At 33.7% G+C, this 25,000-nt stretch overlaps 1 protein-coding gene across 2 annotated transcripts in view; it reads right to left on the reverse strand.

Moving 5' to 3' along the window:
• The window catches only part of LOC136853574 (uncharacterized), a 105,782-nt gene that overhangs the window by 46,331 nt on the left and 34,451 nt on the right, over positions 1 to 25,000 (reverse strand). For both annotated transcript variants that reach the window (XM_067129312.1, XM_067129311.1), the window contains one exon: positions 24,819 to 24,877. The gene's annotated coding sequence lies outside the window, so the exon portion shown is untranslated. The remainder of the gene's footprint in view (positions 1 to 24,818; positions 24,878 to 25,000) is intronic.

The following is a 25,000-nucleotide window of genomic DNA, read 5'->3' on the forward strand; positions in this document are numbered from 1 at the left end:
CGGACCAAAAACATTACCGGAATTAAATGATTTTGGAAGATAATTACATTTACGTAAAATTCTGCCTAATCCCGTCCGTATAAATTTACTGATGTAAACGCCGAATGTAAATGAAGAAATGATGAACAAACACTTACAAAGAATGATGTAAGTATTCAAACGCACAAACAAACAGGTGGACAGACGCCAGACACACAAACAGACAGAAAGACATACCGAGACAGAATTTGTCCGTCTCCTCGTGTAAACTCTGTAAATGTAAATGATAAACAAACGATAATACACGATAATACAGAGTGTTACAATTATTCAAAAAACATGCACAAACAGAGAGAAAGACACAGACAAACAGAACATGCACAAACAGAGAGAAAGACACACAGACATACAGAAAGACGTACAGACATACAAAAGAACATAGAGACAGGTGGGAGTCTGCTCTTGCAACAAACACGACGGAGCAAGAATAATAGACAGACATTTATAAAACGTGACAGATAAACTCAAACGCACAGACAGAGACAGACAAACAGACAAAAAAAAAAATATAGAAAGACAGACAGAAGTCGTCATACCTGTATGTCCGTCTCCTCTTGCAGCAAACGCGTCTGAGCAAAAACATAAATAAGAAAAGAAATTATGAAATCAACAAATAAAGCGTGACAGACCTACTCAAACGCACGCACAAACAGAGACAGAAAGTCATATAGACAAACAGAAAGACAGACAGAAGTCTATATATCTGCATGTCTGTTTCATCTTGTATCAAAGGCGACTGAGGAAAAAAAAAAAAAAAAATTACGAAAGCCACAAAATCTCCTTCGTAACCTCAGTCGCTCACAGAAAGCCATACAGAAAAACAGACAGAAGTCTGTATATCTGTACGTCTGTTTCCTCTTGCAGCAAAGGCGACTGTGCAAAAAAAAAAAAAAAAGTTATGAAATCCAGAAAATCTCGCCTTCGAAACCTCAGTCACTCAGAGTCGAAAAAATTCCCACAACAAAGGAGATAATTATGGCCTCGTAATCCATAAAAAGCATAAATAAAGCCACAGGATCGGACGGTAGGACCTCCCCCCACCCCTCCCCGCAACCCCCATCCCCGAAAAGTTGTTGATGGGGGCCGGGTGGTCCCACCAGAGTCAGTCTCTCTCTCTCTCTCTCTCTCTCTCTCCACCATGACTGACTCTGGTCGCGTGACAGGAGTGACTGTAAAATCCCGTAGTCGATATATTGTTGTGTTAGTCGCCGTAAGAAGGCCGACTCTGTTGTTGTTGTTGCTGTTGTTATTGTTGTAGTAGGGCGTGCCTGCATGCGCGCATGGGTGCATATTTATGTATGTGTTGCAGCAGTTGTAGTAGTTTCTATACAACTGCAACAGCTAGCTTTGGGTTCAGGGCAGACAGTGATCTATTTATGCTAGAGAAAAGAAAATGGACAGTTTAGCTGCAGAGAGCCTATCTCAAGATAGGATGGAGAGAGAGAGAGAGAGAGAGAGAGAGAGAGAGAGAGAGAGAGAGAGAGAGAGAGAGAGAGAGAGGGAGAATAGATAAGCTGCAGAGGGCCTAGTCTCAGGACAGGAGAGAGAGAGAGAGAGAGAGAGAGAGAGAGAGAGAGAGAGAGAGAGAGAGAGAGAGAGAGAATAGAAAAAAGATAGCTAAGCTGCAGAGGACATAGTCTCAGGACAGGACAGGATGGATGGATGGATGGAGAGAGAGAGAGAGAGAGAGAGAGAGAGAGAGAGAGAGAGAGAGAGGAGAGAGAAACAGTTTAGCTGCAGAGGGCGTTATGGCTCAGTAGAGGATAGAGAGAGAGAGGAGAGAGAGAGAGAGAGAGAGAGAGAGAGAGAGAGAGAGAGAGAGGAGTGTAAATGATTAGGACAATCGATCCGACATAAGCGTTTCCTACCGCAGGCAGGAAGGCAGAAAGGTGATATGCGCTATTTTTTTAACGCTGTCATAAAATCCTGGATTTTTTTTCCAGTTTTATTTCGCGTTCTTATCCTGTACTGAGGTTGGAGGAATCTTTCTACTTCTACCTACTGAGGAAAACATCCTTACCTTCTTCTACCTACTGAGGAACATCCTTACCTTCTTCTTCCTACTGAGGAACACCTTCTTACCTTCTTATTCCTACTGAAGAAAACCTTCTTACCTAAATAACCTAAGAAGATAAACTACAACTGATCAACTTTCACCTTCCATTATGAGAGAGAGAGAGAGAGAGAGAGAGAGAGAATCATGCTAACAATATAACAAATTTAATTTCACCCTCTATAGAGGAAAGAGAGAGAGAGAGAGAGAGAGAGAGAGAGAGAGAGAAAACCATGCTACCAATTCACGTATAACATCTATAGTATTCAATGTCATGGCTTCGTATATATCCTACGTTATAAATAAAATGAATGACACCTGGAGTCACTCCCTGGGTCATATTACGCTATGAAGGTCACGTGATACCTGTACGAGATTACAAAGCCTTACTTACAAAGCATTTTCCGAGAAGTTTAATGCTGAAACCACAAAAATATAGGGTGCAGTTGGCACCTCAAGTCTATGGGTAAAAATTATTATTATTATATTATTATTATTATTATTCAGGAGATGAACTCTGTTTATATGGAACAAGCCCACCACAGGGGCCAGCGACCTGAAATTCAAGCTCCCAAAGAATATTATTATTATTATTATTATTATTATTATTATTATTATTATTATTATTATTATTATTATTATTCAGAAAATAAAAACTATTCATATGGAACATTATTATTATTATTATTATTATTATTATTATTATTATTATTATTATTATTCAGAAGATGAACCCCATTTTATGGAACAAGCTCATCAAAAGGGGTCATTGAATTGAAATTCGAGCTTCCAGAGGATATTATGGCGTTCATTTGAAGGAAATAACAGAAGGTAATAGGATATAGAGAAAGAAGAGATCAGTTATTAGAAAAGAAAAAATTAATTAACAAATAAATAAATAAAAATGTAAGCCAACTTTTAAAATACAAGAATTGTTTTACGGCAGTAATCCATTATATCTTCGCTTGAAATTTTTTTCAAAGCTTTCTGTGCATTTACTTTTTTAATTTTCTGTTAAAGAAAACATGAGATGGCTATTTTACTGATCGTCCGCACTTTTTCTGTCCGCCCTCAGATCTTAAAAACTACTGAGGCTAGAGGGCTGCAAATTGGTATGTTGATCATCCACCCTCCAATCATCAAACATACCAAATTGCAGCACTCTAGCCTCTGTAGATTTTATTCTATTGAAGGTTAAAGTTAGCCCTGATCATGCGTCTGGCAAAGCTATGGGTGCCAACAACACAGGTCACCACCGGGCCGTGGCTGAAAGCTTCATACAGCATTATACGCTGTACAGAAAACTCGACTGCGCCGAAGAAACCGGCGCATTTTTTACTTTTTTTATAGCTTCTATATATTTTTCAAGAGCTAGATTTGTGAATTTTATATGAGTCTAGTTTTTGTTATCGGTTCCATATATATATATATATTATGTAAATTCATACGCATTCCAATACTTATAAAAACAAGTCAAAGATTTTTTTATTGTACTTTTTTATCTTTTTCTCTTCATTTCATTCATTATTCCATAGTTTATTGACACTTTGTAATCCTTAACTCATTCAAATTTCAGTTGCCAAGAAAACTACTCTTTATAAATGTATTATTAAAAAGTTAATTATTAATAAAAAATAATTAACATTTGAACAGCACAGCTGAGGCAGTGATTATACCGACGAAAGTCTGATAAAAAAAATCGAAAATATTTTGGTAAAGTGAGACAGAAAATTTTTTAAAGTTGTGGAATAAAAAAAAAAGCTAAAAGAGACAAAATTTTGGAATTAACATTTGAACAGCAAAGCTTATTCAATGATTATACCGACGAAATGTAAATTAAAAAAAAATCGAAAATATTTGGAAAACTGAAACAGAATATTTTTTTAGAGTTGTGAAATTAATATTTTTGAAAGTTGTGAAATTAATAAATAACATCCAAAATAAAAATACTTTGGAATTAAAACTTGAACAGCAAAGCATATTCAGGGATTATAAAGACGAAATTTTAACTTTAAAAATCGAAAATATTTGAAAACTGAAACAAATATTTTTATTTTAAAGTTGTGAAATTAATAAATAAAATCTAAAATAAAAATATTTTGGAATTAAAACTTGAACAGCAAAGCGTATTCAGTTATTATAAAGACAAAATTTTAATTTAAAATAATCGAAAATATTTGAAAACTGAAACTGAAATTATTAATAAATAAAATCCAAAATAAAAATATTTTGGAATTAAAACTTGAACAGCAACGCATATTCAATTATTATAAAGAAGAAATTTTAATTTAAAAAAATCGAAAATATTTAGAAAGCAGAATATTTTTTTTAAGTTGTGAAATTAATAAAAAAACTAAAAAAAATATATGTTGGAATTAAAGTTTGAACAGCAAAGCTTATTCAGGGATTATACCGAAGAAATTTTAATAAAAAAAAATTTATATTTGGGATTCTGAAACAGAAATTTTTTTCAAAGTTGTGAAATAAAAAAAATAGAATCGAAAATATTTGGAAAACTGAAGAGAAATTTTTTTTTTTTAAGTTGTAACTATACTGGGAAACTATCTTCGTGCATCGTGTGTGTCACGTCTACCAATCAATGAGATTCTATGCACGGAACACCAATCATTCTTTATGTTGTATTGGTGTTATTTTTGTCACTGATTGCAGATCATACATGAACAATGTATATGTGTGCATCTACACAAAAACACACACACACACACATATATATATAATATATATTTATATATTTATATATAAATATATATATATATATATATATATATATATATATATATATATATATATATATATATATATATATATATATCTACAAAGCAGTAAAATGGTTGCAAACATAAATCTTAAATATATAACAACAAAATTGTTTATTCATTTCTAGTCAAGACTCCAGAAATACCACTTTTGTTTCTTTGCAAAAAAAAAAAAAAAAAAAAATCCACAAAGACACAAAACAAGAAAACAAATGCCTTTGCCAATCGATATCACAAGTTATATATAGCAAAAAAAAAAAACACGTCTTCATTCTGCTCTAAAAAAAAAGATAAGACCTTTTAAAAGACATCTTTTAATTCTGGGTAAAGGTGAGTTTTTTTTCCCCCTAGTTTCTGTGTCTACCACATTTATAAGTATCAGGCTGATTTGATGTATGGAATTGGAACTGGAACTGGAACTGGAATAGAAAATTGAGGTCAAAAGCCAAGCGCTGGGGGGACATACGGTGAGGTCATTCAGAACTGAAAGGGAAACTGAGAGTAAAAAAGTTTTATTTAAAAAGGTTTTATTAAAAAAGGATTTATTAAAGGTTTAACAGAAGGTTGAAGAGAGTAAGATACAAGAAAGAGAATTAAATGGAGGTACAGTAAAAGAGTAAGATACAAGAAAGAGAATTAAATGGAGGTACAGTAAAAGAGTAAGATACAAGAAAGAGAATTAAATGGAGGTACAGTAAAAGAGTAAGATACAAGAAAGAGAATTAAATGGAGGTACAGTAAAAGAGGAATGAAAGGGGTTGCAGCTAAGGGCCTAAGGGACGCCGAAAAGAATCTCAAATAATGCCTACAGTGGACCGCGTGAGGTGCACTGATGTCACTAGCCCCCCTACGGCGGGGGGATTTGATGTACGGCATTTTAGTATCAAAATTCAATCACTAAATATTTTTACGTACACTAAAGAGTCATAACGAATAAGAATGATAAAATGATATGGAAAGAAAGATAATAACTAAGAATGATCGAATGAGATAGAAAGAAAGATGATAACTATGAATGATAGAACGTTACAGAAAGAAAGATGATAACTAAGAATGATAGAATAATATAGAAAGAAAGATAACTATGAACGATAGAATGTCATAGAAAGGAAGATGATAACTAAGAATGATAGAATAATATAGAAAGATGATAACTAAGAATGACAGAATAATATAGAAAGAAAGATGATAACTAAGAATGATAGAATGATATAGAAAGAAAGATAACTAAGAATGATAGAATGATATAGAGAGAAAGATAACTAAAAATGATAAAATGATATAGAAAGAAAGATGATAACTAAGAATGATAGAATGATATAAAAAGAAAGATAATGTCTACATTTTAATAATGAAAAGTGTAATACATTTCTCAAAATTACCCTTTGCTGATAAAGGCAGCGACAGGCAAAACTATGAAAAGTATGCGAACATTTTAAATAACAAGATTCAAAGTAAAGCAAACTATTTTCATGAGGGGAAAGATGGTCCCGTTGATAGTTTTATGAGAGAGAGAGAGAGAGAGAGAGAGAGAGAGAGAGAGAGAGAGAGAGAGAGAGAGAGATCCGCGATTTGAAAACTAAAGACATAAATTATAACATCACTATAGTTATGAAAAAATATCTTTTTTTTATTTCTTGGATAAAATGAACAAAAAAATGAGAGAGAGAGAGAGAGAGAGAGAGAGAGAGAGAGAGAGAGAGAGAGAGAGAGAGAGAGAGATGTCCACAGTTTGAACAGGAAAGGCATACGGAATAAAACATCACAGTAGTAATGAAAAAATTATAATAATAATTTCAATTTTTCTACCTCTTGGATAAAATAATACATAATTTGAGATTTTGGAAATAATTAATAACTTGAGATATTGAAGATAAGACCGACAATAACAATTATGAATAATTATGATAATTATGAATTTGATCTTAATATACTCAAAAGATAAATAATTAATTCTATACCTCCAAATTTTACCGGCATCTCGAAAATAATGAAATTTATCAAAATATAGAAGAGAGTAGGTCAGGCACGAAAAACACGCAAGCACATGGCCGTACTTTCCGGCACACTACGTGTCAGTAGAAGTTGTGCGTAGGTGCACATAGAAGGTGTACGTAGAAGGTGTACATAGAAGCTGTACGGATGTGTACACAGAAGGTGTACACAGAAGTTGGACGTAGGTGTACATAGAAGTTGTACGTAGAAGGTGTACATAGAAGCTGTACGTGTGTACACAGAAGGTGTACATAGAAGTCGCACGTAGGTGCACATAAAAGTTTTATGTAGGTGTACATAGAAGTTGTACGTAGAGGGTGTACATAGAAGTTGTACATAGAAGATGTACGTAGAAGATGTACATAGAATGTGTACGTAGTCGGCGGGATTACCTGTGACCAAGCACGGATATGAAGTCCCACCGTGAGGTTATAATACATCACAGGTAAATATCATAATAAAAGAATATTAGCCTTCCCCTCCCCCTCCACCTCCCATCTCCCCTCCCCCCTCCCAGTGCATGACACACGCAAACGAGAGACTCGCACAATGAAATAAACAAGGGTTTTAAATAAAAGAAAAAGTCGCGATTTCCCTTGATTTCCTTTTGCTTTATTGGGAGACAACGACGAGTACCCCCTCTTCCCCCACCCCTTCCTTCTCCTACCTCCTACACCTCCCCCTCCCCAAAAGGCACACGACAAATCGTGTGACTCCCTCCAGTATATGAATGTGGTAAGAGAATGTTGCCATTGCATAACTCTGCTGCTGCTGAGTCTTGGCTGTAAGCTGTAATGCCTATTCTTTAATCTCTATAAATCGTGTGTGTGCTCCCCGGGACTGGCTAGCTGACTAGCTGGCTAGCGCGCGCTCTCTCTCTCTCTCTCTCCAGCTGTAAGTATAACCGAGGTGAAGGTTTTGAGGTAATGTCTTAAGCCAAAGGTAGTAAATACATACATGTGTTTGTATACATATACACAGCTACAGTCAGTCTTACACTTCAAGATCATGAACATGTTATAAGGATACTTAGACCTCCCCACACTTTATCCTGCCAAGAATTTTTCACCCTTCCTCTCCTCCTCCTCCTCCTTACCAAGGCACATAACCTTACTCTTTTCCCAACAGCTCATTCTTCCAGTTTTCTCCACATAACCCGACCACCTTAGACTACTCTGTTTCATATTTTCACCAGCGCTAACCGGAAATATTTCATTACCTCTTTACATTGATTTGCACTGAACGACCATAGCTAGCTTGATTAAAATGAAAGCTGTCTCAAATGTACCTTCAAATCTTTTAATACTTACTTTCAAAACTAACCCCTTTTTTTTCCAAACTCACTCATTTATTTAATTCTTCCAATACCAATACTAACATTCTTTATTACACGTCGCAAGCTTACATCTACCATCGAAAGATTAGTCTTTTCAACTATCATTTTTTCCAGATCTATATACAGTCTATCATCTTCAGTCCTTTCTCCAGCTCAAAGAAGTACTTCCTAAGAAGTCGATCCCAAGAAGTTCCCGATGTCTTCAGGGTCGTTGCAAGAAGGCCGTTGGGAAGGAAGAAACTCACCTAAAATTCAGTGGAAAGAAAAAAAAAAGAACTTTCATCTGAAGAGAACTGATAAAAGAACAGGAGCGACGCAAGGCAGTAGTGAATACTTTCATGTTTTAGAAATAATAAAAGACACATGTAAGAGTATATTGAGTGGCAGTTTTGCGTAAACTTTGATAGAAGATGCAACACATCCGTCCTTTTAAATTATATTTGTTTTCTAATAACTGATATCTCTTCTCTCTGTATTTCCCAAAAAAGAGACTTGTGAGCGCGTACACAGTGGTAGTTTTGCATTAAATTTTTTATAAGATGCAACACATCAATGCTTTTTTTAAACTAGCTTTGTTTTTTAGTAACTCCTATCTCTTCTTTCTGTATTTCCTATTGCTTTCTGTAATTTCTTTCAAATGAACACCATGATATTCTTTGGAAGCTTGGATTTCACGTCAATGGTCCCTGTACGCCTGTTCCATATCAATAAGAGTTTATCTTCTGAATAATAATAATAATAATAATAATAATAATAATAATAATAATAATAATAATAATAATAATAACAATAATAATATTGTAACATTACAAGAAAGTAACAATGCCTTCGACGGTACCTCTGTGGGACCTCTTTTGTACATAATCGCGTGCAGTACACAACAAAAATAAAAACTTTAATTTCCTCTCTCCTATCTATTTTGGCAACACCTTTTCAAGGTCTGACAATATACTTATGGGGTGACAGCGCACGCCAACACACACGCATTGCTTACTGTTATTGGATACTAGTCCATGTATTACTACTGCTACCAACCCCACTCCCTCCCTAATCCGCAACCCGGCCCTGCCACTGGCCCTCCCCTGACTCCCTCCCTTATCCGGAAACCACCCTGCCACTCCCTCGCTTATCCGCAAGACCGCCTCTCACCTTCCCGTACCCCCTACAGGATCACCTGACATTACCACCCACCCCCTTTCCCTTGCCAAAGCTGAAGACTAAGTAAATGCTATGACAATGTAAATGTCAGAAATAGCATACCAGGATTTACCGTGTCCAACTTCAATTAATAACAGAAATTCTTGGCCAAAAAAAAAAAAAAATAAAATAAAAATGCACAGTTTGTTCTTGGGTGTTATTTATGAACGTTCTGTGACGTTCATTGAACGTTCCTGTTCACTGCGTTGTTATAAGTTGGCAAAGAACTTGATTAATGATTGGTTTTGGTCGAACCAAAATTAAACATGAAGTGGAAATGCAAGAATGATTAGAATGTGTAAAACAAGTGTAAAAATTGCAGCAATGCCAAAAACACTGATTTCATGTAGCAATTTTCTGGCATTTACAATACACATCTATTGATAATTACATAATTATCACTGATTACCATTTCTATTAAATATTGAACTGCAATTTAAAGAAAACTAATGAACATATAAAATTAAACAGTTTTCTCTGAATTACCATTGTTAAAATTTATTAAAAAAAAAATATATACATCACAAGTACAGAAAATATTCAAGACACAGTGAAGTTTTAAAACCGCTCTTCAAAGAAAAAAAAACACAGCAGTTTATACAATGATGATTAAATAAAATTAAACAATTTTCTAAAATTTACTCAGATAAACCGTTTATAAAAAACCAATATAAACATCACAAGAACAGTAATATTCTAAAAACAATGAAGGTTACAAACCATTTTTCATTGCAAAAATCCCATAAATTCAATTATCTGAGAATAGCCATAATCATACATTAATATAAAACCCAATATGAATATCACCAGAACAGAAAATATTCTAGACTTCGAAAAAATAAAAACTGCACTTCCGAAAGCCCCCAAAAAAAAAAAAACCACCACAAGGAAATTTTCTCAGATTTATTATAGTCATACATTTAATCATACATTTATGAAAAAAAAAACCCATTATAGATATTACAAGAATAGGATATATTCTAGCCACCAAAAAAGTTAAAAACCGCTCTTCCAAATAAAAAAAAGCCACAAGGTCTAATTAATAAGCACAAAAAATCTCCCAAGATTTACCTCATCAGTGTCACTAACCCTCACTAGCATGACCCAAGACTCATACGCGCATAAACATACAAACAATCTTATTCCACACTAACCTTCTCGTATACAATCGCCTGGTCATCGATCCGCGATACTTTCTGTCTAAAAATACTGTCTGTCTTTTCTTTTCGTGAATAGGTGGGTATCTTTGTCATTCTGCGTAATTTATGCATCTCCTTTACACCTTTCAGGTATGTGTGAATAGACAAAGAAAGAGATAGAAATAGAGAGGTGTCTTTTTGCAGACTTTCTGCAGTTATAATATTATTCGTTGCGATAGAGATAGAGAAGTATCTTTTTGCAGACTTTGTGCAGTTATAATTTATTCGTCCCCAGCGTTTGAGAACGAATTACGTGCAAGGATAGACTTGTTTGTAGTATCATCACCATTACCAGAAAAGTATAATAATAATAATAATAATAATAATAATAATAATAATAATAATAATAATAATAATAATAATAATAATAATGTTACCAACACTTATAACATAAATGACACACTTCAATATAATAATAATAATAATAATAATAATAATAATAATAATAATAATAATAATAATAATAATAATAATAATAATAATAATAATAATAACAAAAATGACACGTTTCATCAATATTTCTAGCAAAGTAAAATTTATCTCTGCTATAAATTTTGCTTTTAACAGATACCTAACAAACACATCAATCAGTGGCCCTTTATTTTTTGGAATATGGAAAAAATTGTTTGAGTATTTCCTTTCCAAAGATAATGTATATTATATATATATATATATATATATATATATATATATATATATATATATATATATATACATGTGTATACACATACATACATAAACAAACAAACACATACCAGGCACAAACACCCTCCAAAAAATCGAATAAAATACATCAGTTTGGTTTGACAAAAGACAAAATCATACACGTTAGCCAACTGACGATCGGATGCAAGTCGATTTACATATACACAGGTGTATACACATACACAAAAACACAGATACACAAACATACACGGACACAAACACCCAAAAAATACCGAATAAAATACGTAAGTTTGTTCTGACGAAACACAAAATCATATTCCTTAACCACTTGCTGATCGGATACAAGTCCGTGTACATACATACACACACACATACACATGCACACACAAACTCCACACAAACACACACACATACACATGCACACACAAACTCCACACAAACACACAAGCATACCCAGAGGCAACAACAATCATCCCTTGCAGGGGAATTAACTTGAAAACTGACGTAGACTCGGGCCGAGAGCCTGGGGGGAACATTTTGAAGGATTAGGCGCTAGTTCTAATTTGAGGGATTAGGACCCGGACTCACATCACAGACGGATCAGGGAAGTTTGGGTAAACATTTTTGGTGAAAATTCTCTTGCATACGTTGCGTGAAAGGGGGGAGGGGGCTGAATATGGATGGACAGGCTTAAATGCAAGCGTGCACGCATGCACAAGACGTGCATGCATGTGTATGTATATAAATATGTACATATGTATGCATGCTTGAGCCTTTTGCAGCAATGAACTTGAGCTCAGAAAAATTACATGGGAGATTTTGACGTATTGCGTCCCACAGACATTCCTGCTTTCTTAATACACACGTGACAATCTTTGTCTGCAGTGTTCCGTAGATGTAGTATGACACTGCAGTGTGAACAGTCAAAAGTCATTCTTGAAATATTGCTTTTAATGAGTGTTACGTCATCCTTTGTTTTGGTAAAAGATGTTGGTGTGTCACAGTAATACCAAAATTTGAAATACGAGTAAATACAATTCAATTTTATTCGTATAATACATCATTCTATTGTATATCAGTTGAGTTGAGAGAGAGAGAGAGAGAGAGAGAGAGAGAGAGAGAGAGAGAGAGAGAGAGAGAGAGAGAGAGAGAGAGAGAGATGCGTAAATATGTCAAGAATGAAAATAAAATTTACAACGTATGTCTATTTTATTCATTTTATTCAATTTATCGTGATATATATATATATATATATATATATATATATATATATATATATATATATATATATATATATATATATATATATATATATATATAATTAAACTTGATCACTTGCACAATTGCACGCCTATCGGGCGATGGGGACAGTTATCCCTTGAAATATTATATAATAGCATTTGTGAAGAAAATAAAATCTCCGTTTAAATAAGGTCCTGTTATTCTATATATATATATATATATATATATATATATATATATATATATATATATATATATATATATATATATATATATATATATATATATATATATATATATATATATATATATATATAAGTAGCTAATATATTTAAAATTTAAACTGAATCCTAGTCAAATATTTCTGTCCTTTACAAGACAAATAAAACCCGAACTGACAACCCCTTCTTAATGACGTACCTGAGAACACGAGTCTAAATTCCTCTCAGCGATGACAACATTCTAAAAATTTCACTAAAGAAAGTATAAAAACTAAAAAAATAAAGAAAAGGAAGGGAGGAAGGTAGGACACACGCCTCCTGCTAATCAAGAACGATAAAAGGAGGGAGTATCGTAACGAGATGCTGATTTATCGTCCATTCGCTCGACGATATTCGTCGTTTTAAAGCTGGAATTGGTCCGAGTTAATATCTCTGTGGCGTGACACAAGGGGGGTGCACTAATCGTTGGGTCGGAGTCCGTTTTCTGTTGATTGTCACTTTAATACCGTTTTCTGTTGGTCTTTTTATAATTTTGTGATTTCAATGTATGTTTTTCGTGTGTCCTTGCTAGGTAAGGAGGAGGGAGGCTGGTATTAAATGCTGTGAAAACTGAAGACGATAATATTCAGGGTTTTGTTCAACTCCCTCGCTAAAATAAATATAACAAAATACACCTTTGGATAATGAATTCAGTATAAACTGAATCTTTTTATTTCGTCTGTAGCAACTTAACAACTTAGAATCTAGCTATAAAGAAGGTCTTATTTGATCACGTCAGCTAGATAATAAATATGAATCTTTTTCCTTTTACAGCAACTGAACAATCTCTCTCTCTCTCTCTCTCTCTCTCTCTCTCTCTCTCTCTCTCTCTCTCTCAAAATTGCAGATAAAAAATCACATCTCTCTCTCTCAAAATTGAATTAAAAAGTCACTTCTCTCTCTCTCTCTATTTATCTATCTCTCTCTCTCTCTCTCCCAAAACTGTAAATAAAAAGTCACCTCTCTCTCTCTCTCTCTCTCTCTCTAATTCACAAGATCTCACAATGACGTTTTTACGCTCAGATAACACCTCTTTGTTCAAAAGCTTCATTCAATTCTTTTAAACATTTCTCAATAAAAAAAAAAAAAAAGAAAAAGAATCCTTCGATTCCAGTTTGTAGTTGATAAAATTCTCAGGTAAAGAAAGAAATCAGGTCAGTTTCTGCAGGCGATTTTGAGTTTCACGTAATCTAGATTACAAGGAAATATGGTTGGATGTAAGTCAGTTTTATCAATTTTATTAATTTTAAAGCCTTTGGGGACGTGAAAAACTATAGATGGCTTTTTACGTTATCAGTTAGTAAGGTTAGTCAAAGATGCAATTTCTTATACATATTGGAAATTTATTCAATTTGAAATAATGCTCACTGTAACCTTGAAGTAGGATAATAATAATAATGATAATAATGCATATATATATATATATATATATATATATATATATATATAATAATAATATATATATATATATATATGTCATTTAAACTAATCCATCCCACAAAATAAATAAAAACAAATATAAATCTATTGGAAAATATTTATACCTAATTTTCATAATACTGTATGACATCAAACCATCCTATTTAATGTTGTGGAATATTTAAGAGTTTAATTTCAAAAACTACAAACCCTACTTTTTCCTTTCAAGACTAATAAACTTCCAATTTATACTATATAAGTATCAGTTACTTACAATTTATAAGGTTCTGAAACCCCTATAAGATCATTTTATTCCAAGGAATTACCATAATGTTAGTAAGTACAAAATCACAAACTACAAACCCTACGTATTTCTTCTAAGACTAAACCACTTCTAACTTCTTAATACAAGAATCAGTTACTTATAATTCATAGGGTTCTGTAACTCCTATAAGATAATTAATTCCAATAATTATTGTTATTTTTGCCATAATGTTAATAATAATAACAAGATAACAGTCATTACAGTTTCAGGGAAAAGTATTACAGTATCTGAATAAATTTCCTTTGTTATGTGACAGCTAAAGTGATGTCAGTGATGACGTGACAAGTGATCGATAACGTACATTAGCTAAAGAAATAAATGAGCTTCATTAAGTATTTATGAAACTTTTAAGTATAATTATACATTTAATTCATTAAGTATTTATCAGATTTGTAAGTATAATTATACATTTCCTTCAGTTTCAACATATCTCAGAAGAAGAGAACAAGAGCTAAGTGAATGATGGTAGGAAAATGAACAAAGTAAAATAAATATAAAAGTTAAAATAAACAAAACAAAAATATAAATAAAATTTATTATTCAGTTGACCTAGATTTCCGTAACGGCAAAAAGCCAATGGCTAATCAAGAACTGATTTATCTTCAGAACGACAACATAAAGCAAGATAGAGAGAGAGAGAGAGAGAGAGAGAGAGAGAGAGAGAGAGAGAGAGAGAGAGAGAGAGAGAGAGAGAGAGAGAAAGGGAAATAAAAAGAAAGAAAGAAAGAAAGAACGAAAGAGAGAAAGATGGGAAGAAGGAAAGGAAGATAGAAAGAAAGAAAGATAGGGAGAAAGAAAGAAATGAAGATAAAAGAAAGGAAAATAGAAAGAAGAAGGAAAGGAAGACAGAAAGAAAGAAAGGAAGATAGAAAGGAAAATGGAAAGAAATAAAGATAGAAAGATAGGAAAGAAATGAAGATAGAAAGAAGAAAAGAAAGGCAAAGAAAGAAAGATAGAAGGAAAGAAATGAAGATAGAAAGAAGAAAAGAAAGGCAAAGAAAGAAAGATAAAAAGGAAAGAAAAATAAAGCAAGAGCAAAATAAAGGAAGATAGATAAAAGAAAAATGGAAAGAAAGCTAGGAAAATAGAAAGAAGAAAGAAAGAAAGCAAGATAGAAAAAAGAAAGATAGGAAGAAAGAGAGGAATAAAGGAAGAAAAATAAAAAAAGAAAGCTAAAAAAAAAAAAATGATAGAAAGAAAGAAAGAAAGATAGAAAAAAGAAAGATATAAAGGAAGAAAGAAAGAGAGGAATAAAGAAAGTAAAAAGAGAGAAGGCTAAAAAGAAAGAATGATAGAAAGAAAGAAAGAAAGAAAGAAAGCAAGCAAGACACGAAAAAGAAAGATAGGAAGGAAGAAAGAAAGAGACGAATAAAGAAAGGAAAATAAAAAAGAGAGAAAGCTAAAAAGAAAGAATGACAGAAAGAAGGAAAGAAAGAGAGCACGACAGAAAGAAGAAAGATAGGAAGAAAGAAAGAGGAATAAAGAAAGGAAAATAAAAAAAAGAGAAAGCCAAAGAGAAAGAAAGATTGAAAGCAAGCACAAGCAAAAAGGATTAACCCCTCTTTCAATAAACTGTCACACGAACGGCGTCTCTCCTGACCAACCGTCTACCTCCCTAAAACCCCTCCCTATTCCCCTAATTCCCTAATCCCCTGGCCTACTATTCCCATTCCCATTCCCATTCCCCTACCCATCCAACGACCCAGATATAAAAAATAGAAAAATAAAAAAAACAACGCGAAAATATATTGACGCTATAGATTATAAAGATTACCCAATGAAGGCGTGTCCTGAGACTCGTGTTCCGAGAGAATGAATCATATAAATATTTCTTCGTATCCGGATTTCGACTTAATCCGATCAATAATTTCTCGGTAAGGTTACCTCACTCCCCACCCCTCGTTGCGTGTATTTATACATCGCGGATTGAATGCTACGCTAACGCGCGAAGCGTGTATGGAATATAATATAACCTAGGAATGGAATTATATTCATAATGTAATTCACATAATCCAGGAATGGGATTTTATCTGTAATGTAATTCATACAATCTAAGATTGGAATTCGCTTTTGAATGTAATTCACATAATTAAGGAATAGGATTATATATATATGTAATTAACATAATTAAGGAAGGGAATATTTATAATAATGTAATTCACATTTCTATAACGTAATTCACATAATCTAGGAATGGAATCATTTTTATAATGTAATTCACATAACCTACGAAGGAATTATATTCATAATGTAATTCACATAATCTAGGGATGGAATTATTTTTATAGTGAAATTCACACAATCTAGGAACAGAATGATTTTTTAATGTAATTCACATAATCTAGGAATGGGATTATATTTGTAATGTAATTTAGATGTTTTATGGTTATTAAGAAAAAATGGCGAGCGCATTCCAGTTAGATTTTAATATAAAAACAAGATACTATTTTAAAAAGAAAGCAAAATCAAAAAAATCTAAACGTTCGATATTTTATTTTTTTCTTTTTCTTCTTCTCTCTCTCTCCTCTTCCTCCTCCCCCTCCTTCTTCTTCTTCTTCTTCTTCTAATGTAAAAGACAAGAATCTACTGTTACAAAAAATAAAAAAAGTGTAAACGTTCGATAACACCTATTTTTCTTTCTCTCTTCCTGCTTCTTCTTCTTCTACGGATCAGGAAATCAATGGTTTGATGCTTTCAGTAACCTTCGGAATATTCAGTACAGCTTTTAGTAGCTTGATCACCGCAGAAGGTAGACACGTAAACGGCCTACCGCTCTCCAATATACAATTGCAAGATACTTAACTAATAATCTGATTTAACTTAAATTCTCTGTCCTTTTGTGAGATTTATAATATATTTTTATCTCCACGTATCAGTTGATACAGTCCTTGTTTTTAATCTGATTTAATTTAACTTTTCTGTGCGACTGTAAGATTTATAATATATTTTTATCTCCCGGTATCAATTGATACAGTCCTCGCTTCTATTATGATTTCACTTAAGTTTTGTGTTCGTTTGTAAGATTCATAATATATTCTAATACTCCTTCAAACATCAAATGATACTGTATTCGCTTCTATTATGATTTAACTTAAGTTTTCTGTTCGTTTGTAAGATTTCTAATGTATCTTATCTCATGCAGGCATCAAATGATCCAGTCCTCGCTTCTAATGTGGTTTAACTTAAATTTTAAGTATATCTGTAAGATTTATAATAAATTTTTCCTGGTTCAAGCATAAAATGATAGAGTACTCGCTTCTATTACGATTTAACTTAAATTTCCTCTGAGTGTTGTAAGATTTATAATAATATTTATCTCCTTCAAGCATCTAATGATACAGTCCTCGCTTCTGGTATGATTTAATTTCAGTTTTCTGTACATTTGTAGGATTTATAATTGTATTTTTAATCCAGGTATCAATTGATTAAGTCTTCACTTCTAATATGATTTAACTTAAATTTTCTGTACGTTTTGTAAGATTTATAATCATATTTTAATTCTCCTTCAAGCATCAAATGATACATACAGTCCTCGCGTCTGTCAAAAACGTAATTACTAAGAAAGAAATCAGTAAAGTAAAAATAAAAGATAAATAAACAAAGGCTGAGAAAGGGTCATAATATTCTTCTTCTCTAACTCAACCCATTTATCCCTCAGGCCAATAGTGGAAGGCTGATGAAGAAATATCTCTCTCTCTCTCTCTCTCTCTCTCTCTCTCTCTCTCTCTCTCTCTCTCTCTCTCTCTCTCTCTCTCGTTCGGACCTATATAATCGCTGCATGATAGAGCCATTAGTTATAATTAAACGCTGGGCCCCACCAATCTTTGGAATAGAATGTGACCTAATCCAGCGGCCATGTTTCTCCAACTGGACACCAAAGAGAGTGAAAAGGAGTTTTTTTTTTATTGGAAGTGTAAGGGAAGTTTAAGGGGTTTAAGGGAAGTTTAAGAGGCTTAAGGAAAGTTTAAGAGGTGTAAGGGAAGTTCAAGGGGTTTAAGGGAAGTTTAATTAAATTTTAAGGAAATTTTAAAGGGTTTAAGGGGTTTAAGAGAAGTTTAAGGGGTTTAAGGGGGGCGTAAGGGGTTTAAGGAAATTTTAAGGGGTTTAAGGGAAGTTTAAGGGATGGAAGGGAAGTTTAAGGGACGTTCAAGAGATTTAAAGAAAGTTTAAGGGGTTAAAGGGAAGATTAAGGAGAGTTTAAGGGGTTAAAGGAAAGTTCATGGTGTTTAAGGGAATTTAAGGGTTAAAGTGAAGTTCAATGGATTTATCGGAAGTTTAGGGGATGTCTAAGGGATTTTAGGGGCCAGAATGCAACTCTGTACTTGTTTTTATTTTTATGAAGATGTTTATACATACACACACACACACATATATATATAATACATACATATATATATATATATATATATATATATATATATATATATATATATATATATATATATATATATATATATATATATATATATATAAAACATCTCCATTGTTACGTCAAGGCAATTGCTTTTCCTATCATCATAATTGCAAAAATCTCTTATATACATCTCACCAATAATAATAATAATAATAATAATAATAATAATAATAATAATAAGTCACTGTAACACTTCACTCTGAAGATAATCTATTAAATAAGCTGAACTTTTACCAACAATTTCTATCAATTAAGTCTTCTTCTCTATTCCGTCCTGCAGAATCTGTAACCCTCCTTTAAGTAATCTCAATTCTCCTTCATTCTCATCAGTTATCTAATTCTCTCAGTGATTCTCTTTCCTTAATTCTCTTCTCAATGCGATTACAGGGTTCTTAATATCCGACAGATTAATGAGAATTCTTGAAGGAATTTGCATAAAAACGAGTTCTCATATAAAATGTTTGCAAAGATTTTATGCCTATATGATATTTTCTGTACTTATCCCACTTATAAAGACTACTAGTTCAGTCTGTCACAGAAAATATAAGTGACTTATAATTCTTTAAACTGCAACTAGGAATTTTACTTAACATGCATATTTGGGAATATTATTCCTGGTACTATACCCTTTATTTCGTATAGGCTAATTCATATAAAATATATAAATGACTTTATGCCTAGATGCTAATCGATGCACTTACTTACCCCACTTAGAAATATTACCAGTTTTGGTGTCCTAAAAAGTGACTTATAATTCTTTCAACTGGTACTCGGATTTTACTTAACACTTTTCAAACATTTGGGAATATTTTTCCAGGTACTATATTCTCTGAATTCCATAACATTCCCTCTTTCAAGAGGCGGTTTAGGGTGCACTATATGTAATGTTTCTACCAAAATACAAATGGAAATGCGTGCCGTATACGTTCAATATAAAAATACAAGTCACGCACAATAAAAACACGAATATAACTACTCGTCAAAAACGTACGTACGTATACTTCATGCAAACACCTGGCAGTCTTATACAATACATTTATATGCATATACATTTACACATTTCTCCCATATACCATTCATACGTATACGAATACATGTCATATACAATCGACAGAATATTGTTTTCATCCATTACACAATAAAAGTATGAATAAAACTCGTCAGACACATACGTATGTATATACTTCGTGCAAACACCAGGCAGTTACTGTACAATATACGTATACATATACATATACATATGCCCCACATGCCCATGTATACGAATGCCCGCCATACACAGTCGAGAGAATAAAAGTTGCCAATCTGTGGAAGCAAAGGATTACGGAATAACGAACTACAGAGTGGAGGGGCAGCCCAACACTTTGGATTTCTTTAATATAATTGGCACCCAATCTTTTTCTGAGCTCTCTCTTCCTTTTTAAATATACACAATGGATAAGAAGCTTATAGGCAACAGAGGGGTGGAGGCAGAGGGAGAGGGAGAGAGGGAGAGAGGGACAGAGAGATCCTCCTGTAGGTAATTGGCAATTTTCCAGTTAGCACCAATTAACAAAGGATTTGGCTTTTGGTTACTCGTTTCCCCCTCAGTACTCGAGAGGGATTGCGAAAGGAGTCCTCTCTCTCTCTCTCTCTCTCTCTCTCTCTCTCTCTCTCTCTCTCTCTCTCTCTCTCTCTCTCTCTCGCATACATACGGGAGAACAGCCTCTTCAGAACATATGAAACCCCTATCACTAATCCAAACATCCTACGTATTTTCTCTCTCTCTCTCTCTCTCTCTCTCTCTCTCTCTCTCTCTCTCTCTCTCTCTGACACATACATACGAGAGAACAGCTTCTTCAAAACATATGAACCCCTTTTACTAACCTAAACATCCTACATATCCCTATCTCTCTCTCTCTCTCTCTCTCACATACATACGAGAGAACAGCTTCTTCAAAACATATGAACCCCTGTTACTAATCCAAACATCCTACATATTCCTCTCTCTCTCTCTCTCTCTCTCTCTCTCTCTCTCTCTCTCTCTCTCTCTCTCTCTCTCACGCAGTGAGACACATACATACAGGAGAACAGCCCCTTCAAAACATATGAACCCCATATAACTGATTCAAACGACTACATATGTTTTTATTCGCTTTAAATCGACGACTTGAAAATATTTCGCTGGAAAACAGTTGTATATTGTCATAAACAAATACATATTTCAGAAAATAATGGATAAATTCCTGGATATACTAAGAACTTAAATAAAAGATTTAATATAGTCAATACTGAGAATTCTCGTCCTTAAATAAAACTTTTTATCATAGAATTCACACCTTACAAAAAATTAATATATTCAGATTTCTCTAAACGTGTGGCCTAATTATATATTGTCATTCCCTAGGACGCATGTCATAATCACGCACTACGTGTTAGTCAAATGAATAACAGTGAATAACAATCAATAACAAATGAATAACAGGAAGAGAAACAATACAAGGGAGAATTGAAACATTCTCACAACATGCAAAAGGTTTAAAAGAGAATACATATTCTCTCAATATTCCCGACTGATTTAGCGACACTTCCCTAGCTGCATTTGTCGCGAATTTTGAAGAAAAATACCAGAATTATTCTCACTTCCTCTTTGTCTTTCATTTGTCAATAGTGTCTTCAATCGTTCACACGGCTGTTTTATTTATTTATCGCATAATTTATGTGTGCAGGTCTCTCTCTTTCTTCACTTTCTCTTCTTAGATTGCCTCTCTTTCTCTTTCCCCATTTACTGAATCATTTGTGTGTGTGTACGAGAGAGAGAGAGAGAGAGAGAGAGAGAGAGAGAGAGAGAGAGAGAGAGAGAGAGAGAGAGCGTAACACTACGGTGACGGGCAATTGTGGACAAAAATGGATCACACCTGCTACACATGACAGATTAATTGGCTATTTAGCGTAACACGTGAATCTCTTGTAGTTAATTGGGCTTTGAAGGCCCTCAGAGAGAGAGAGAGAGAGAGAGAGAGAGAATTAGAAATCAGATACATCACAAAAGATGAATCTTTTTTTATTTTCTTGTAGTTAATTGGGCTTTGAGGCCCTCAGAGAGAGAGAGAGAGAGAGAGAGAGAGAGAGAGAGAGAGAGAGAGAGACATCATAAAAGATGATATACCCTTTTTTGCTTTGAGAGAGAGAGAGAGAGAGAGAGAGAGAGAGAGAGAGAGAGAGAGAGAGAGAGAGAGAGAGAGAGAATTAGAAATCAGAAACATCACAAAAGATAACACGCCCCTCCCCTTTTTTCAGCCCCAGGCAAACAAAACAGAACTGCCGAATACTGTGATTGTATTATCCATACGACAAAAAAAAAATGTTCGCGACAAAAATACGACAAAAGCGACATGGACAAGCGACATAAAAAAAACGACAAGCACAAAGCGCTTGTGCATACAAGTTAGGACACACACTGGGCAATGCATACCAGTGCATTCGAAGCGGTATGCACAATGCATATAACAGAATGTTCCTCTATCTGCTGTATTTAACGAGACACAGGTAAAACACTTATTTGTATATCTCCAGGTTAAAAATTATACCTGTAAATATGTTAATGAAGACAGTATGTTGATTACATATATACACATATATATACACATACATCCATACAGTACATTATATATATATATATATATATATATATATATATATATATATATATATATATATATATATATATATATATATATATATATATATATATATATATATATATGTATGTATATTTATACACACACACACACACATATATATATATATATAATATATATATACACATAAACCACTATTTATTCAGGAGGCCCGGAAAACCAAAAAGATTTAAATTCACAATTTCGAATGGGAAACTAGAAATGCAATTCTGATAAAAAGGAGACAATATACAAGAAAAGACGAAGGAAATAATAATAATAATAATAATAATAATAATAATAATAATAATAATAATAATAAATAATATTATTATTATTCCAGTCATTTCTTCCATCACATGTGCGCGCGCGCGCGTGTGTGTGCGTGCATGTGTGTGCGTGGGTGCGTGCGTGCGTGTGTATGTGTGTGTGTGTGGGCGTGGGTGTGGGTGTGAGGTTGGATCAGCAGTGCCTCCAGTTATGCCTGGAATTCTGGAAGTGACATAAAAAAGGTCTTTACTCTTTGAAACCGTAGGCGGGAGCATCTATAGCATGACTCCTGCTATTTAAGCCCGAAATATCGACCTTTACGCTGCGCTGCGATCCAAATAAAGACAAACACGGGACTCACGTGATATATACATATATATATACACACAAACGTCCCACGGAACGGTTCTTTCGTCTCACGCTCGGCGCTGAGATTGGCTCTCGTCATTTTTTTTTTCTTATTATTCTTCTTATTCTTTCGTTTTCCAGGAAAAATGGAGAAGGAAAGAGTCTTTTCCTGTCGACGAGGAAGGCTTTATCTCCTAGAGGAAGTGGTGCTAGACCTATCATTGTCTTTTTTCTGCTGCAGTGCGTAATAGCTATGATATGACGTCTTCCTTTCCCGCGCCGAAAGGATAAGAAGAAGCAGTACCATGACAATGTTTACAGGGAGCGTTCACAACAACATTAAAGACTAAAATATAAAATAAAGTATAGAAATTATTCAACAATGTTTACATGGAACGTTCATAATGACATTAAAGACTCAAAATAAAAAAAAAAAAGTATAGACACCACCCACCAATGTTTGCAAGGAGCTCTTAAAAAAACATAGTACAGACATTCCCTAATATAAATCCCTCCTTTGGGGAATAAGATGATAAGGAGGAATGGGGAAAGAAGAAGAAGAAGAAGAAGAAGAAGAAGAAGAAGAAGCAAATAGGCCACTGGAATTATACCAAAGGGTCATAATCTGATTAGGAGGAATGATGCAATTCCAGCTCATTCCATCTAGCAAGACTCCGGACTTAACTATCCTCAAACCACCAGCAGCTGCTGCTGGTGCTGCCGTCAGAACTGGGAGGGGAGGGGTGGGGAGAGGGGGGAGAAGGGAGGGGAGGGGAGGGGAGAGGGGAGAGGAGGAGGGAGGGGGAGGGGGGAGGGGGAGAGGGGGAGGGGGGGAGGGAGGGGAGGGGAGGGGGAAGTAAATCCCAAATCACGTCTTGCCCAGAAATGTCAAGACTGCATAATGTCCAATCCCAGGTATGCATGTAATCAAAAAGAGTTTAAGTTCTAAACAGAGAGCATTCTTAAATATAATTTGTTAAGATAGTACCGTAGATCATGCACGCATAAAGACCACACACACACACAAACACAACATTCTCTTTAGAGTTAACTGACACTTGGCAGAAAGGACATAAGACAAATCAGACTTTGAACACACTGGAAGTGTCAGTTAGGCTTAAAATGGCAGACAAATGCATCTGACATACAAATGAAAATCCTGCTGGGATTTGCTAATGCCTGTTCCGATTTCATTAACTGATTAGCTGAAATGAAGTTTCGTTACGTTGTAAGAAATAAATGAAGGAAAAAATCTATAACTTCGAGGAATTTATAGAAAATCAGAGAGATACTCCAAACCTAACAGGGAAAAAATTAAACTTTTCTTGATCAAGATAACTTTATATATTCAATATATATCTTATAGTGTTCTTGTAGAAAACTTTGCATATATAATACATATTTTTTCGTAAAATCGTAGAACGTAATTTTGAAAAAAATTCATATATTCTTAATAACAGCTTAAACATGAATTTGGCAGAGCTTATTGTATAAAGGCAACCCTTTTAGGAGAAAACAGTTTAATGTTGATATATATATACATATATATTATGTATATAATATATATATACACACAAAAATATATAGATAATAAATTAACACAACATTAGTATAATTACCTTCCATCTACTCGAAGTAATTGCCTGCTATTTTGATGAAGAGATTCCAGCCAAAATCCCTGGAAAGGAAGAGAGAGGAAAATATAATACAGTATAATTATATAAACATTGACATTTCATAAGAGCTATAACAAGGGAGCAGTTTACAATAAAATTTAATAAGTAAATTAATAAGTAATGTT

The sequence above is a fragment of the Macrobrachium rosenbergii genome, chromosome 27 (genome assembly GCF_040412425.1).
Source record: "Macrobrachium rosenbergii isolate ZJJX-2024 chromosome 27, ASM4041242v1, whole genome shotgun sequence".
Classification (NCBI taxonomy): domain Eukaryota; kingdom Metazoa; phylum Arthropoda; class Malacostraca; order Decapoda; family Palaemonidae; genus Macrobrachium; species Macrobrachium rosenbergii.